The sequence below is a fragment of the Pezoporus wallicus genome, unplaced genomic scaffold, assembly GCF_028554395.1.
Source record: "Pezoporus wallicus isolate ANWC-B61680 ecotype Strahan unplaced genomic scaffold, APGP_CSIRO_Pwel_v1 contig_4901, whole genome shotgun sequence".
Taxonomy (NCBI): domain Eukaryota; kingdom Metazoa; phylum Chordata; class Aves; order Psittaciformes; family Psittacidae; genus Pezoporus; species Pezoporus wallicus.
In genome coordinates, this window is record NW_026640354.1 from 3,571,678 (window position 1) to 3,587,425 (window position 15,748).

The 15,748-nt window shown below is 36.7% G+C and overlaps 1 long non-coding RNA gene across 1 annotated transcript in view; it reads left to right on the top strand.

Moving 5' to 3' along the window:
* LOC130604382 (uncharacterized) overlaps window positions 1–12,834 on the top strand; it is a 28,768-nt gene extending 15,934 nt beyond the window's left edge. Inside the window, exons 2-3 of the long non-coding RNA XR_008973441.1 lie at window positions 5,422–5,542; window positions 10,951–12,834. This is a non-coding gene — a long non-coding RNA (uncharacterized LOC130604382). The remainder of the gene's footprint in view (window positions 1–5,421; window positions 5,543–10,950) is intronic.
* Window positions 12,835–15,748: the final 2,914 nt, after the last annotated feature.

Consider the following 15,748-nt stretch of genomic DNA (forward strand, 5'->3'; position numbering starts at 1 on the left):
CTCCATTCCTGAGTTGCTGTCTTCCAACATGTCTTGGCAAGTTTCTTTTAAGCCATGAACCCTTTGGGGCCAGGGACATCTCTTGTTAAAATTTAAATGCTGTAGAAGTGATTTTTACCATGCTAGCATAAAATGTAAAAATATTCATGAGATACAATAAAACTCTCAACTTACATGTATAGCCACAGTCGGGAATGTCCAGTTGAGAGCAGAACAGACTGATGCTTGCATAATAAGCTGCACTGGCTGCAAAGGTCTGGCCTTCTAGCTACACTTTTTACTATTAGTAATAATCTTCCCATTTTAAATGTAACTGATAGAAAGGAGAAACTTCACCATAAATTCATCTTTTCTTTTGGTAGTTTAAAAGTTTTGGTTTGTGATGCATTGATAAATACTGATCGAAATGGTTTATTGATTAATTAACTCTTTTTGATTCTGAATTTGCACATTTTTCTTCAGTCTGATCTTTATTATGAAAAACTCTGAGCAGTTAGCTTTCGTAGAGTAACTGCTATTAGGCACTTAGAAATAAAGATGTGGGTGGTGTGCCTTCTGAGGTACCAACTGGCATTAATTTGAGGCTGAACTTTGCACTAAAGTCCTAATACCGCTGTGGTTTTAAAATAGAAGCCATGTCTCTTATGAAAACATATATTTTTAGAATATTCACATAGATTTTTCTTCCTGTTTCATTTTTGGACACTGAATATTAATTAAAAAACTTTAACGTTTTACTTGGTGCAAAGAGAAGTAATAGAGGGAAGTTTAGAACATAAGAAATCTTAACATTTTTTATAGGCTGAAAATGAAAATAATTTTAAAGCTCATTTATGAATGATATGCATTTATTTACAATAAAATTGCTAATACTTCTATTATTAAGCCATTTAATAAAGCAGATGAGGTATAAGGCGCTCATGCATTTCGTTACCTTTAAAGAATATCAAAGCATGCTCCAGTACACTTCAGTTCAATTTTTTATGAAGTATTTATTCTTGCCAGACTACCTTTTAATGTACTTGCTTTATCATACTGAAGAAAAGCATTTTTTCCATTTTCATCTTGACTGATCGTTTGGCAAGTTTAAACAGATGCTCACTTGTTTTTTATTCCAGCTGGTTGGTAGTAAGGTACACATAAATGTAAAATCTGGCAGTTTGAAATAAAGACGTGGCTTAGAATATACACTATTTCTATATGTTTTTAGCTAAATCAGATGAATAAGTGACGATGGAAAGGGACATGATTGCCTGAAATGGGAAGGGAAAAGGAGTAGTTCAAAAATATTTCACCTAAGTAGGAATGTCAGATTTTTTTTTTCCCAAAAGCATTTTGCAAAGATGTTTTGAAAAGATAATGTTGCACATTCAGACAATGACACAAAATTAGCAGGTAATGACCTTCCCTGTTTGATTTGACAGTTGCTACTCGACTAAACCGTAACAGTAGACAAATAAATTGGTAAGCATTGGATTCATGGAGTTCTTGTACTGCATGTCATACAAGGCAAAATGCCACAGTCAGAAATACAAGAAAGGAAAGTGGTCAGTAACAGTTTATAAAGCACCAATTATAAAGCAACCAAACAGTTTATAAAGCATCAATGAAGACACAAGTATTTTGAAAGAACTGAGTATACTTATGTACAATCAAAGTGTCTGGAAAGCACTGGATTAGCAGTCCTGGCAAGTACTTAATATCCTTAGTATTACCCTATCCTGATTACATCAAACAATTTTTGACTTATGAAGTATTCCCTGCAGCTGCAGGTGCAGTGTCTTATTACAGTGTTCATCTTTTCAGCGTTTTCTAGTGCAATGTCAAAGACATGTGTAGGTCCTGTGTACACAGAAAAGGGGACATTGAGGAAAACTGCATCAGCAGGATTGTGGCTACTGGCCACTGTAAAGTAGGACCCCTCTCTTTCCCTTCCCACTTAACAAATCAATGAGACCATCTTCTAGGATAACAGCGAAGTACCTGTTCCAGACTTTTCCACCCTGAATATTTCCATTGTTTATATTTCTACAGCAGGGAGCTAAAAAATGAAATATTTCTAGCTTTGCCTCAGCTCTATATGTCTTCCAAGTAAGATGACTCAAAGGAATGGGAGTTGATAAGTGGTCTGCAACCACTTTATTCACCAAGGCAGTAGGTGACCAAGATGGCTGTGGATTGCATTCTGTCTCAGGTACAGATGGAAGGCAGATTTGTCTTGGACCAGTGTTAAAGTGAACTGCTGAAAGGCCCAGCCCTGCAATGAGTGAGGAGCTAAAATACAGAATATTCCGTGAGGTGAGAACCAAGAGTGCAGGAAAACGACTTTAAGCACAGGGAAAGGCCTTTTCTTGTTTGTTTGTTTGTCTTTCCTTAAAGAAAGTAGGCTACCCTGTGCAGTTTTCTCAATGATTACAATTTCTCAATGTGAACACCTGAGTTCACAAATCTTGTCTTGATTTGTGGCATTATCTGAAGGATCAGATCGGGTTATGACATTTTTTGGTCAATTGTCTCTAAGCTTATGGACATATACTACTGCTACAAATTGATTCAAGGAACTGCTAGCAAAGTGTCTCTTGATCATGTTGGCTTTCTTCTAATCTTCATTCTCCCTGCTGACTCAGCAGTAAGTGCTCCCTTTATTGCTGAAGCTGCATGAGTCAGTAGAGTCCTCTGCCGGATGCCTTGTGTAGCTGCTGTGAAGAACCCCAGGGCCCTGAGGAGATGTACACTGGGTCCAAGTAGCTCTTTGTCTTGTCAGTTCCAGCCTGTTCTTTGGCCGTGATCTCTATGAGTGAAAATGGCAAAGGTATTTTATCCTGTACTATATTTTACATTCCATGAGAAATAAATGTACATAGTATTGTTTCCTAAACTGACAGGAAGAAGTAATGCCTTGATTCTCATATTTTGCTTTCTGTGTATCTAGAAACATGTGTACACACACAGCTCATTCACATGACCCTAGAGAGGACTTTCTTCTTCTGTGCTGCATCTCTGTATGTTTGCATGAGCAGCTTCCTAGTCTTGATTCAGAGGAGGTAATGAAGGCAACCACAGGGTACACTGGTGTGTCCTAGTCACGTAAGAGTTCAGGATGGAGGCTGACCTGTTCTGCTCAGGTGAGATGTTTAGGTGAGATGAATTTGCAGTCTGCAGATACAAGCATATCTTCAGTTTCAGACATCAGCACCAACAGGCCTTTGGAAGTCAGTGGAAAGGGGCACGCAAAAGTCACCAGCCCAGGTCTCTTCCTCCAAATAAATACTCTGGTACAAAATTGCCTCCCATGCAGTGATACAGGGTAGATCAGTCAGATATATCCCCAAACAGGTTTTTGCAGGCACACTGTGAATGCTTATGGAAGAGGTATGATGTCTGAAGACTACTTGTTATGTGCTGCAGATGTACCTTTTCCTCATTTCTTTTCAGTATTTGACATATCTCTACCACTGCCAAAGTGTCATTTTGTGCTGTTGTATTTTTGTGTTATGATAATCTCTTTCAATAGGAATGAGGATGGGAGTGGAAGCAATTCCCTAAAGTTTGATTTTATGAGTGAGGGAACCTCCAGACACTGTAAATGAAGCAAATGTGCCTTATTTTACTCCTACACCTCCATTTTTTTTCTAATTGCTTATTTTTGGTTTTTCTCTTTTTTTCCATTTCTTCACTCTTATATTTAATGATACTACACTGAATAATCATATCTTTTTAACTATGGATTTTAAGTGTTTCAAAAGATAGCACAGTAACTATTCTATAGACACAAAGATGTCAAATTACTTTGCCAAGGTAACAGATAAAAATGAGAATAGAACTTTTTCTTCCTTTATCCTTCAACTACAACCTGTGGTGCTCTTTGTGCAGAACCATGACGCTGGATATAAAAAGCTGGGATGTGTTTACATAAGACATTTAAGAAAATTAAAATCTTCTGTAGTAGAAAGGAAATGAATGCCTTGACCTCTTTATACATTTATGTAGAAGTTTAATTTTATTCATAGGAGTAATTTCTCAGAACTCAATGGGATTACTCATTTGGTGCATAAAGTTTAACAGATGTAAGTGCCTTCAGGGTGAGAACTTATTGTGGATAACATCAACATTATCAGAGTTGTTTTCTGTTTTCTTTCTAATTCCATGCTCTTGACATTGGTTTGGTTTGGTTTTGGGTTGCTTTTTTTGTTAATTATTTGATGTCCTTCATAAAGAACTCTAACAAGACAAGGGGACAACTAGTCCTTGTCTTCTGTACTAGGTGAATACAATTTCATCTGAAACAGATGAAAATAGACAGAGTGAGATGAAAAACAACATGCACTATGAAAATCCATGAATACAGAGAAGTTACAGCTTATACTTAAAACAAACAAGACATCAAAGACTTTGCTGGCTTCTGTATAAAGAATAAGTATTATTTAAATACATAGATACTGAGGTTTTTTACAGAGGTCTTGTTCACGTCTTCTTGCTAATTTGTCTATTTTTACAACTTTACTATATTTTGCAAGCCATTTTTCCAGGTAAAAATTGGTATAACTAAATTTACCTTTGAAAAAATTAAATGTAAGTGATTTAAAACTGGTAGTTTTAAGGGAACACCATCTGGTATGCAGTTATTTAAAAAGCCCATGAACATATTACATGACAACATTAATATGCAATTAAATAAGCGTAAAAATCTAGATTAACAAGTCAGTTCAAACTGCTGATTATGATTAATTTTGTAAATAAGTTTGCCATAATTTTGAATCTCTGTTAAGACCCCTGGTGAGATGTAGAAGGGATTTTTGTAGGATACACACTATAGCAGTATTTGAGGGGGTTAGTTGTACTTGAGGGGATAAGAACCGATAGAATTCACTCAGCATTTTGTCTACCATTGTCTTATTAATAAACACCTATAATAATGAAGGATTTGCAAAACTGGATTTTTAAGAGGTTTCTTTATAAGCTCACTTTCTATGAGTGACTTAGAATCACACTGAAAGTTATGACAGATATGGAATTACTATGTTTTAATATATTAATTTAAAATACCAATGAAAAATTATTGGTCATTGCATTTTTTAGTGGCATTTCATATTATTTTTACATTATTTGATCAGGTTGCCTTTGTCACTGACATTCCATTGCTTTATATCTAAGGTGAGTTATGAACAGTCCCTGTAGTATTACACTGATTAACTTAATAGGAAGCTATGTGCAAAATAAGCGCAAATAAATAAATAAATAAACTAACCAAGTGCACAATCCATCCCTGTCAGCATTCCCAAGACACAAGTGAAGGATGGTATTGCAATTTCTTAGTGTCAGCGATTTTGAGTTTGAGAAGATACAAACTTTGGTTTGACAGAGGTAGTCTTCAAAAAGATAAAGCAGTTAGTAAATATTTTTATTTGTTTTGATTTCTAGGAAAGTGAAGGTCAGTTGTTACAAACTGCTTAGGGAGACAAGCTGACAGGAAGATAAAGGGAGAATGCTCCAGGAGCAGAAAGATGGAGGCCTTCATGCATTCTGAGAGCCTCACATTCTGGTAAGGAGGCTAAACTATTAAAATTCTTCTCTTACTGCATGCCAGTCTAACCCATTGTTGCAGCACAAACATTGTTCAGTGGCTTGGACTGTAGATATGTCCTGCAGGAGTAAGTTTCAGTGTGATGCTGTGTATGAAAACCTTGATAAATGGCTGTTAATAGTTCAAAGGCAACTTTTAATAAATGTTTAAATATTTGATGTGTCAGAAAACATGACAGTGACACCAAGCAGTTTTAGCTATTTGATGAATAAAGAAGGTGGGAATCACCCTGGCTGACTCTGGGCAAAATAGGGTGTTCTGGTGCTACTTAGTCACCTACATTCATTCTTTCATGCTGTATCCCTTAGAAACCACTCCAGCACAGGATGTTTCCCTTCCCTGGGCTCCCTTTTTTGTCCATTGACCCCAATGGCAGTCCAGTCAACTAGCTTGGATCAGATGCCAACATTTTAGATGGCTGAAATGAGGCAAGATAAGCTATGCCTAAAATTTGCCAGCTCTCCTTCCACAGGTTTCTCCTCTCTGTTTCTGTATCTATCCATATATAACGCCTCAATATAACCTGTAGACTTCAGCCCACATGCATGCGTGTGTCTTCATGAACACATATACAAGCACATTTGTCTGACAGATTTTTTTTTAAAGATCTGATTCAGTCTTTAAAAAGCAACTAGTATGTATATGATAAATGAGAACTTGAAAAGTAAGGCATCACCTCTGTCCTTTCTGAAGTATTTCAGAATACTGTTAGCAAATAGCATTTCCCCAAATAGCAGCCTTCTTTCTGTTGGAAGGATGGTTCACTGCTACTCACTGCTGAAATAAAATACTGTAGCCTATCCCCACAGTGTTGCACTATTTTGCTGGATCTCTGGATATTTAGCAGAGACTGTGTTAAACACTATATTCTTCCCACAGCTCATCTCACAGGTAAAAATGCACTGCTGTAAATTAAATATACAAGTAAAATACATGGGTAAAAAATGTTTACAGCTTTTTAACTGTGATAGAGTGGAGGCAGGGCTGTGGCTATCTAACTATTTTTCAGGAGGTGAGAAATATTCTTAGTGTCCTAATGGCTGTGTTGTCGTTATAGTTGCACAAAGGTTTAAGAGCCAGAGGAGTGAGACCTCCTACTTACCATCTAGATGACATTGTTTACACAATTAGTATAAGCAATACGTTAACTGAAGCTGCACAGACCATCCTCTATAATTCAGTCTTATAAATCAAAGAAGGAATAGTGTTATAGCATGGTTGCCTTCTATGTATTAAAAAAAATTAAAAAGACAAAAAAAGCCCCTGCTCTGATACATAATTTGCTTTGGGTATTTTTATAGCAATTTTGGCTAGGTTTGATCAAATTGTGCCTTATCTTCAGGGCTTCAAGTTAAAAAAAAAAAGGCAGGTATGACTCCAAACTCAGCAGGAATTGGCTACCAGTGCAGTCAGAAGAAGCTGAGAGCCTAGACACCCACTTTCACATAGGTAAAATTCTGTCTAAGAGGGAGGCATGAGGTCTAGAACTGCTGAAGTCACTGGTAGCTGGAGGCCATGAATGTCTAACTGTTACAGAAACAACACATTTGCTCCTGTAAGAGGCAGAGCTTCTGGGCTTGGGCTCCTGTCGATTTCTAAGCTACACAGGAAATTCCAGAGACAATGCATTTATCACTTATCTAGGATTAATTATTCTGTTCCTTCTGATGGCAGAAGGATGAAAATTCCTGACATGAGCATTATTCCAGGTGAAGAGACAAAAGACGATTGTAAAATACCTCTAATATTAATATAAGGAAGCATAAATAATACATTTCTACATTTCAGGTTTCACTGATTTGATGCTGAATTCACAAATTAACCTACATCTTGAAATGTGTGATTCCTGGAAAAATGAAGTTCAGTTAATCCTTCCCACTGAGTCACCTCCACATCCCCATCTCTGCACCAGCTGGGGTTCCTCTCCATGTGTGTGGTGTTAGAGCTCTTACTTTAACTGAGGCTCTGCCAATCCCTCCTCTCAGGATATCTTCTCTAAGGAGGTCACCCTTGGTCTCCTTCAGTTTCTTGAACATGACCTTGGTGGCAGAGCAGCTCATCTGATGCTGTTCAGTGTTCGCTGCCCAGAGCCAGTCAATAGGTTGACTTTTATGCAGAAGTGAAGAAGTTAGAACAAATAGCACTGTGGCAGGTTTTTCTTTCTGTGGTATCTTAGATTTACTGAAAGACAGATCAGATGATTTTCTGTGTTACATTACCATTAACTAGTTTTTGGCAGTGATATTTTAATATTGTATGAATCATATTTCCAGTAGGCTGGAAGGTTTCTAAGAAGAAAGCAAGCTATGGCTCGTATTTAAGATACCAGGACTAACAGGTTTAAGTCATTGAGGTCATTTCAGACTCATAAAAGATTGTTAAATACTCTGCTAGACTGTAATGATTTTGTACAGCAGAGTCTTTTCTGCAAACCAGTAATGCTTAATTTTTCAGTTTAAAGTAATGCATATATACCTGAACATCTGCAGACACTATTGAAATATTATGTGGACTTTTTTCTAGATTAGGTAAATAGTATTTATTTTCTAAGTGTTACACTTTATATTTTGTTTTAAAACTGGCATCAGTGCTTTTGGGTGAAGGTGTGGAAAATAAGCTGGAGATTCAGCTTCAAGTTAGCATACACTTTGATGGCCTTGGTCAAAAATAAATCTAGTGACTGTGACACAAAAGTATATTGTGAGACTGAAGTTCTCAAGGGTAGTGTGGAAAGGATTTCTATGATACTTGAACCAATGTAGTAATCCAAAGATGTCCCATAATTCACTGAAAAGAGGTTTTTTCCTTCCCTGGTCAACAGAAAACACGCAATGCCAAGGACAGAAAGTTTCAGTGTATCTGAGAAATATTAGTTAACAGTTAAACTTGAAATGCCAATAAATACTTAAAGGAAAAAATAAAGAGATTTCATTATTCCAGGGGAGAAAATGTTGTAAAAAGTGTATCGGTATATCATTTTTGGAAACCACATTTTTAATTTTAATTGGGAGTTTAGAAAAATTTAAATTTCTGCTTTTCTAGAGCAAAGCAAAGTCAAATTATTTTGAATTTCCCCTGTGGATTTTTTTTTTTTCAAGGTTTTTTGGTTTTGGATTTTTGTTTCAGTTAAACCCCTTCCCTTCCCTTCCCTTCCCTTCCCTTCCCTTCCCTTCCCTTCCCTTCCCTTCCCTTCCCCCTTCCCTTCCCTTCCCTTCCCTTCCCTTCCCCCTTCCCTTCCCTTCCCCCTTCCCTTCCCTTCCCTTCCCTTCCCTTCCCTTCCCTTCCTTTCCCCTGTTCTTTGCCAATTTGCAAGATTGCTATATGCTTTTTAAAAGTCAACTAGATGTCTTATTCTGTGTGGCCCAGAACAGACTTATAAACTCCTTTTTTTAATCTCTGATACCATAGACCAGCATATGAATATGATTAATATTGTATCAGTGATAAACAATGCCAAGCATGCATTACAGGGAGAAAAGAGATCTGTCAGTGCATTTTTTTTTTACCTGGTATTTTAACGCATAAAAGATTTGCATTTACATTTCATCCTAGGTTTTGAGTCATTACAATTAGAAGTTGCATAATAATTCAGCAGTACAGTTTACCAGCTGCTAGTTTTCATATAAACACAGTTTATAGCATCTTACTTTGTTTTGGAAAATAAAGAGAATATTATTAATTTTTAATGAATAAATTAAAATAAATCCCATTAGAATTATTTACGATTCCAATATTTTTAAACTTTAATATGGCAAATATCTCTATTTTTTCTGTTACAGGTGAACAAATCACATTCATGGTTCAGCGTAATCCATTCATTGGTTCACTGATCCCACAGTCCTTCAGGCAGTGTGACAAATCCACATAATTTCCCTGAGTATTAGGTTGTACAACTGTGTATGATTAAGTTGAAAGATGTGTTAAAAAAAGTATAAAAATCCTTATGTAGCTAGACAGCTCCCTATGGCTAAATATCTCGAAAATCTCTGGAGTATTTTGTTATTCAAAGCAAAGTTGGCAGTAATTTACACTCAATAAATTGGTTCCAGATCTGCCTGTTTCAGATGATATCACAAAAACAAGATTTTCTGTGAAACTCCTTTACCTTTTGTCAAAGTGTATTCCTTTTAAGATATTTGCCATCACAAATGTAGATGATATGGAGATAAAGCAACTCTCTTGCTCTCCAGAGCATGACAGAATGTGGTGGATCAACAGTTCATATATGAGCTATGTTTTCATCAAATAAAATAAAATCATCCTTTGTTTTTTTCCAACATTTTGAAAAAGAGGTTTTGGATTCATGGTAAAATCATGGCATATATCATTCATAATGTGTTAATAAATCCTCAATTTTGTATGGACCACAGGGTCTCTGTAGAGAGGTACAATAATTTATGATTTTTGACCAAAGAAAAGTGAAAATTGTCTTGTGACAGTCAGGACGTGACTATGAAGAACTGATTCTATGCATTGTCTAAAGTCCTTTGATCTTTAAAAGCTTTACTGATGCTTTTGTAACAAAATTGGTTCATTTGGTTCAGCATTTTTTCAAAGGCAGATGTGAAAAGAGACAGCTTGTCTGTCTGCAAGTCGTAAATTCATAGCAAAAAAATGGTTTAAAAGTATAACAACAGAAATTATAAATGAATATGGAAGTGTGAAATTAAGAAAAATATAATTTAGACTGAACAAATAGAAAGTTTCCTCATGGTGTTATCAATTGGACTTGAAATTTTAAAACAAACAACAACAAAAAAGAAACATTGAAACAAAAAAGGAAATTATTTACAAGGTACAACCCAGCACTAGCAAAAGGATAGTTTAAATAATGTAATAGTTCTTTTATGTTTTGAACTTCACTAGCTCTGTGATTATGAATGGATGCAATTTCAGGAGAAAGGAGGGAAATACGCATTATTGGGATGACAGTGGTACTTATGTGTCTGCATATGTATGTCTGAGAGAAAAATGCTGCTGTGAAGTTGCTCCTATCTATATGTCCTATTATTAGAAAGAAAAAACCCTAATTACTTTCAAAGGAAATGCATTAAAAGGTCTATAGGCATCAGCTGCTTGACTCCAGATTAAGTTGCACTTGCAGGATGAGGACAGCAAGGTCTGTACTTCTGGTATAAGCATACTCTGTGACCTGAAACTAATTAGCATTGGAAATAACAAAAATCTCTTCTGTCCCTGTCTCTTTGTATCTTTACAGGTAGTATCTTTACTATTTCCATTGGCTTTGTGCTACTTGAGACAATTCTGGTTTTCATGGAGCAATGTGATCTTAGCTGACTGTATATCTCCACCTTTAGACTTTTATTTACTTTCTTTTTTTTTTTTTTTTTTTTTTTTTTTTTCAGGAAAGCTTGAAAATATACAAGATTCAACTATCATAGAGTCACAGAATGGTTTGGGTTGGAAGGAACCTTAAAGATCATCTAGTTCCAACCCCCCTGCCATGGGCAGGGACACCTTACATGAGACCAGATTGCTCGGAGCCCTGTCCAACCTGGCCTTGAACACTTTCATTAATCTAAGCGAACATAAATGAACTTTGGACCATTTTCCTGGTTACTGGCGATGTTTGTAAAAGCTTTTTCTCTTTTCTCTTAGAAGAGGTTGATAAGAATTATTGCTAGAGTATAATATTTTTGCCTTTTTTTCACTTAAAAAGTATTAATTTGCATGTATTTGTCTTTTTGTTCATATCACAGCTTTGCAGCTAGGCGTTTATTTGTCGAACTGTTGCTTTATGGTGCTCCTCAGAAGTACATCAATTCTGTTACACAGATCGGTGCGTAAAACGCTTCCATCTGAAACAAAATTGATCCTGCTGTTTCTTTATTTATATACATAGGCTATCCACAGCTGTCTGAAGATATCAGGTGGAGTTGCAGTCCAAATGTAAAACATTCTTCATTCTGTGTTTGTGTTCATGTAAAATATAAGAATAGTGCCTATTTACATGTTATCATTTTCGCTTCAAGATATTTTTCAAAAACCATAAATTATCTTTTTCATGGTCAAAAGGCATTTGAATGCATGTGTTTATTGTTTTTCTTGCTTGAAATAAATAAACAAATAAATAACATGCAAAACCAAGTTCTAAATCAAAACATTAAAATACTAGTGAAGTATTTGTTCCCTGAAAAACAAAAATGGTAATAGATTTGTGCCCCTGTTGTTCTTAAGTACCTAATATTTTATATAGACTTACAAGAAATAAAACCAAATACTGGAACTTTTTAATAGTGGAAAAGAAATGGCTCAAAAATAGTATGCAAATAGGGTCAGTTGCTAAAACGTCCATTGCATGATGTCAGATTGTTCTGTTACACAACTGCTTTATATGAACTCTTCTGGACACTCAGAAGAATTATGGGTTTTAATTTTGCGTATTAAAATGATTGTTTCCATACAGACGCATACAGAAAGTTGCAGGCTCTCTTCAGAAAATGAAGTGTGTTGGCAAGGTTTTGGCAGCAGGGAGGGCTACAGGGATGGCTTCTTTGAGAAGCTGCTAGTAGCTCCCTCATGACTGATAGAACCAATGCCAGACGACTCTAAGACAGACTTGCCGCTACCAAAGGCTGAGCCCATCAACAACAGTGGTAGTGCCTCTGGGATAACAGACATAAGAACAGGGAAAAAAACTGTGCCCAACAGCCGCTGGAAGAGAGGAGTGAGAATCTGGGACACTTAAGATTCCAACAGACCGTGTGCTGGAAAATCTAGTCTAGGTGATGCTTTGCTTAAAAAGGTTGGACCAGATGATCCTTGAGGTCCCCTCCAACCTGGTGTTCTGTGATTCTATATGTGATCAAAGCAACTCTGCAGACACCAGGGTCAGTGAAGAAGGGCAGGAAGGTGGTACTTCAGGTCAGGAGCTGCACCATGGTGGGGCAGGCTGTGCCCCTGCAGTCCATGTAGTTCTACAGTGGAGCAGATATCTACCTGCAGCCTGTGGAGGACCCCATTCTGGAACAGGGGAATGCACAAAGGAGTCTGTGATCCTGTGGGAAGCCCATGCTGGAGCAGGATCCTGGCAGGACCTTGAGAGAGGAGCCCGCACTGGAGCAGGTTTGCTGCAGAACTTGTGACCCCACAGGGGACCCACACTGTAGCAGCCTGTGCCTGAAGAATTGCACCCAAAGAAAGGTCCCACACTGGAACAGTTCATGAAGAACTGCAGCCTGTGGGAACAACTCGTGTTGAAGTTTGTGGAGGACTCACTCCCATGTGAGGAACCCTGTGGCACAGGGTATGTGTGAGGAGCCCTCCCTCCTCCCCTTGAAGAAGGAGGTGCAGCAGAGACAACCCATGGTAAATTCACCACAGCCCCCATTCCCTGTCCCCCTGCACTGCTCAGGGATTGGAGGTAGAGAACTTCAGGAGTAGAGGGTTGAGATTCAGTTTTATTTCTCATTATCCTACTCTGATTTGATTCATAGTAAATTAAAATGATTCTCCCAAGTTCAGTCTATTTTGCCTGTGAAGGTAATTTGTAAATGATCTCTCCCTACTTTTAACCCATAAGCCTCTTGTCATATTTTATTCCATTGTCCAGCTGAGGAGGGCAGTGATAGAGTGGCTTTGGTGGGCACCTGACATCCAGCCAGGGTCAACCCTCTACAGATATTTATTTATGGGATCTTTTGGTATGGCCTTGCAATAAGCAGGGAAGTAGCATTTTAATTAAACACCACTACATTATCATTAGTACCAGGTGATTACAACTTTTTAGCTCTTGGCACCTTGTGATCTTGTAGGAAATAATGTTAAATTTTGGTAACAGCAGTGTAACAAAATTCATCATGAGGCTTTGCAGGAGGGTGAACATGGTTGTATTTTAAACCAAAAATGCTTCATTTACTGTCATGCACACATTTTCATAAGCAGCAGAGCATGTGTTTGTCCAAGTAATCTGTCCAGCATTCAAGGATTAAGGAGCACGGGATGAGGCAGGCTGGCCAGGATTCCTTGTCGTGACATGGAGGGCAAGGAGCAACGTCTATTGAGCCATTATCATGTCTCTTGGCTTCTTCCTAGATTAGCAGCCATGATAGTTTTGAACATCCTTTTTATATCCCCTAGGAACTCACCTCAATTTGTTTGGGTTTTTGTTTGTTTGTTTGTTTGTTTTCTGGTTCTTTTCGGGGGCTTGTTTTTTTTTTTATTTGTTTTGGGTTTTTTTTTTAGTTTATTTTCCTCTCAGTCCTATCCAACCTCTATCACTTGGACTGATTCACTTTCTTTTGTCTCTACCTTTGTGTCTTAAGGTGCTCACCTGTTCAGGGTCTGGGCTGTCCTTAATTGTCTTATCCTGAATACACTGCATGTAACAATGTAGGGATTTTATGGACCTGCTCATCTAGGTGCCATGAACACTCTTTTCTTTTATCCTTCTGCTGTTTCCACATCCAGATACTCCCACTCATTCTCCAGTCTTACTACTATTGCAATTCTCTGCATCCTGGGAGGACATTTTGGGAGCAACTTTGAAGTTGTGCAGTATGTCTCAACTGTGGTTTTAAAGCTTTACTGGGAGCAATAGAATCGGCCACTTTTTAACAGTACAGCCCAAGGTCTTGATCCTTTCATTATTGCACAAAGCAGGAAAACTATTCATAGATAAATATCAAGGATACCAGCTGAGTTTTTAGAAGAAACAGAGTTTGCAGGATCAGTGGTTCCCTAAAAAGGATTTTGGTGACTGGCAGTCACAAAATGGGCATAAAAAGGACCCTTTTCTCTGACCCATTGATTTTTTTTTTTATGTTTTTATATATCACAGAAATCAGATTTTCGAAAGGGACCTCACATTTGGTGACCTTGTGTTAAAGACGTCCACATATGTTAGCACCCAGAAGATTTTACCAAGTAGATCAAAAATATGTCTTATACAATGAGATGAAATTGAAAAATATTTTATAAAATGAGTCAAATTAGTTAGATCTACATGTAATATGATCTCTTGCAACATATACCTCTGATCAAACACAATTAATAATATCAAAGTCATCCCTTCATTGACAGATTAAAATAAACAAAAAGACTAGTTAATAGCAGTCTATTCAGTGGTGTGCAATTTTTTATTTTATTTTTTTTTTCTCATTCAAGAAAAAAAACTTAACATGTGAGTATGGTCACAGCCATTCCATTCCCCACATCTGTGCAACCACAGCTACAGTGAACAAATATGAAAAAATACAATTCAACAGGTTTTTAATATTAATTTTAACAAGCTGCAAATACAAGTGTAGAACTGCACCTTTTTTTTTAATGACTTGGTAGTTCTTTAGAATTTACATGAACTCAAGCATCCTTGAGCTGCTGTTTGCATAAAACTTTTTATGAAGGTATTTTGTCAGTATTGTTCTTTTACTGTTACTCTGTATAGTTGTAATTAGAAATTTGGTTTGGCTAAAGAAAAAACTTAATGTTAAACATCTATTCAAATGAGAGTCAAATCTTTGAGGTTTTCTTTTTTTAAAAAAAGTTCTGGTAATTATGAAAAGTAGACAAAATGGCATAAAAAAACATATTTGAAAGGCATTTTATAGAACCAATAGCGATGTATGTACATAGATGTTCATATGCATTCTTTTATCGCATACATTTCCATAATTCTGCCAATTTATCTGAATGTGTACAGTGATATATCATGGAGAGATGATTTAGCAATTGCTAATTGACTGGGAAACACTGAGAATATTTTTGGTGCTGCAGTAATATTAAAAGCTACCTAACAGCATTAATAGGAGTTGTAAATGGTACCGTATTAACTGGTAATTTTCAGAACTTTGTGTCAAAGCAGTGCTTTTATTTTTTATTATTTAATAGGCAAGTGACTGAAATTTCTGCTACTGCAAAATCTACTGGAGTTTTTGTTGAGTTACTGGCAATCTGAGATGGGCAAAAGGTGACAGACTAATTTCAGAGTAGATAAGTGATAGGATTAATAATGAAATCCTACAAATATGTATTTTTCAAATGCAATGTAAATTCGATTTAATGCAAAATTTTTAGATCTAATTCATTGCCTTTAAAAGTGAGTACAATTCTGTCAGAATTTGGTGGGGGTGGTAAGGAGGAAGGTCCCCTTTTTAAAAAAAAAGTGAACAGAAGTCTGAAAGGTAAATGTTAATTTTCAAGGAT